The following is a 2125-nucleotide window of genomic DNA, read 5'->3' on the forward strand; positions in this document are numbered from 1 at the left end:
CCCTGGCACTGTCTGTCCCAAAACGGCCACCAGATCCAGGGTTGACACCTTATCCTTCCTCTTCCTCTCTCCAAGTGCCTCTTGGACCAAACGCAGGCAATAAAAAGCACAAATCCAAGGAATTTGTTGTGAGAGAAAAGTGGTGGGGACCAGCCTCAGGGAAGGGTTTATTTGGGATCCCCTAAAACCAAGTGACTTATCCTGGTGTGCAACCACCAGCTCTTCTTCTTTTGGACACCCAAGGAATCCTGATTCCCTCCATCCATCTCCGAGCTGAGCCGGTGTGGTGGAAAGCTTGGGGATCCGAGGTCTGCAGCTCGCTGGAGGTTTCAAACCACACATCCTCTTTTAATGGCCATGGATTTGGGGTTGGGGCTGGGAGGCAGCCAGAGCTCCTGCCACATCCGTTCCGGCACTGGCTGGGCGGATGCTGCCGGCTTTTCCCTCCGCTTCCTATCCCGCAGCAGGAACCACGGCTATTTTGGACAAGTGGAACTTCCTCAGCTGTGGGATCTGCAGGAGCTGTCGGTGCCAGATCCTCCAGGGTAATTTCAGGGATTTGGGGCTTAGCAGGAGCTTTGAATGAGATCTTAATAGGTACAGACTGTCAATCCCTTTTCCTACCCAGATACCCATCACTGTAGGGCAGAACATCCCAGGATCCCACAACATCCCAGGAACACACTCCTGGAATTCTGGGTGTCTCCCAGCCCTTCATGCCATCGATCCAGGGTGATGCTGCTTTATCTGGGAAGACATTGCTGTTAATAACCTAGGAATTATCCATGATCCCGAGGGTGCTGACCCTGGCAGAGACCCTCAGCATTCCAAGCCCCTGATGTAGGCAAGATCTGATGCCAGCAGCTCCATGCAGATCCCTGCCAGCCCAGCCATTCGGCAGGAATTGGGATGCAGGTGGCTCTGGATGCCACCAGCCTGTCCCCATGGCTGGGATCAGATCCAGGAGCTCTGACACCTGGGATAGGGGGGGTCCTCCCTCTCTGCAGCCTTTTCTCACCACCCAGCTTTTCCCAAGGAGCCGGGTCAGGATCCAGGCACCGGTGATGACGGTGGTGACACCAGGGCCAGGAGCTGCCGCAGTCGGTGGGAATCTGACAGATTCCGGCTCTGCTCGAGTATTTTGGGGCCGCTGGCACCGGCGAGTCCCCGCTGCCGGCAGTGCATCATCCATACGTCTGTCCCTATATATATCCCTGCCTCCTCTCCCGGCCCCGCGTGCGATGGTTTGTGGCCTCTCCGCAGCTGGGATCACGCTGCTATTTCCATCTGCTCCCGCTGCCTGCCAGCACAAGGCACCGGGATCGGGAATCACTGCTGATCCATGCAACAGGAGCGCCCGGATCGCTGCGCTTCCAAAGATTTGGGAGGATAAAAGGAGCCCGGCGTTGGTGTAAGAGCCCAGGCAGAGCCAGGATCGGTGGCACCAATGCCATTGGCAGCTTGGGAATGCCAAAATTCCCAGGTTTGGCTCAGCTGGAGGTGGAGCAGGGATAGGCAGCAGTCACCTCCCCTCCACGGGGGTGCAGGTGGCAAGGGGACAGTGTTGTCCCCTGCTGTCACATCCAACACTGCATCCTGGGGCCTGAAGGGTGGATCCAGAGGGATCTTATCCTGTGCAGGGAGGACATGGATGGCCCTCCTGCCATCCCTGCGTTTGGAGTTTCATTTATTTATTTAAGACCAGCATTCTGTGAATTATTTAACAGCCACCAGTGCCTTTTCCATGGCACCAGGACACATGATATGGTTCCCTGCCTCTTCCTTCCCTTTGAAGCCACATTCCAGTCCCTATCCCATGCCAAGGAGCTCAGCCCAGACCTGAATGGGATGGGAACTCACTTGGCTCCGGGGGTCAGTGTTGTTTCTGAAGCCCCCATGGGGATCCTAATGCTAGCAGGATCCCAGAGTTTTGGGGAAATACTCAGTGATGGGTGGGATAATACTGTGGGAATGCTCAGGGCTGGGAGGGATAATGCTGGAGGGGGATGCTCAGTGCTGAGGGGATGCCCCCCAACTGAACTGTGGTGCTCACCCACGTGTGGTGCCCCGTTCCCACCCCAGGATCCACCCCCTGCATTCCTCCCATCCCACAGATGACTCACGC

Source organism: Molothrus aeneus, chromosome 6 (genome assembly GCF_037042795.1).
Source record: "Molothrus aeneus isolate 106 chromosome 6, BPBGC_Maene_1.0, whole genome shotgun sequence".
Taxonomy (NCBI): Eukaryota; Metazoa; Chordata; class Aves; order Passeriformes; family Icteridae; genus Molothrus; species Molothrus aeneus.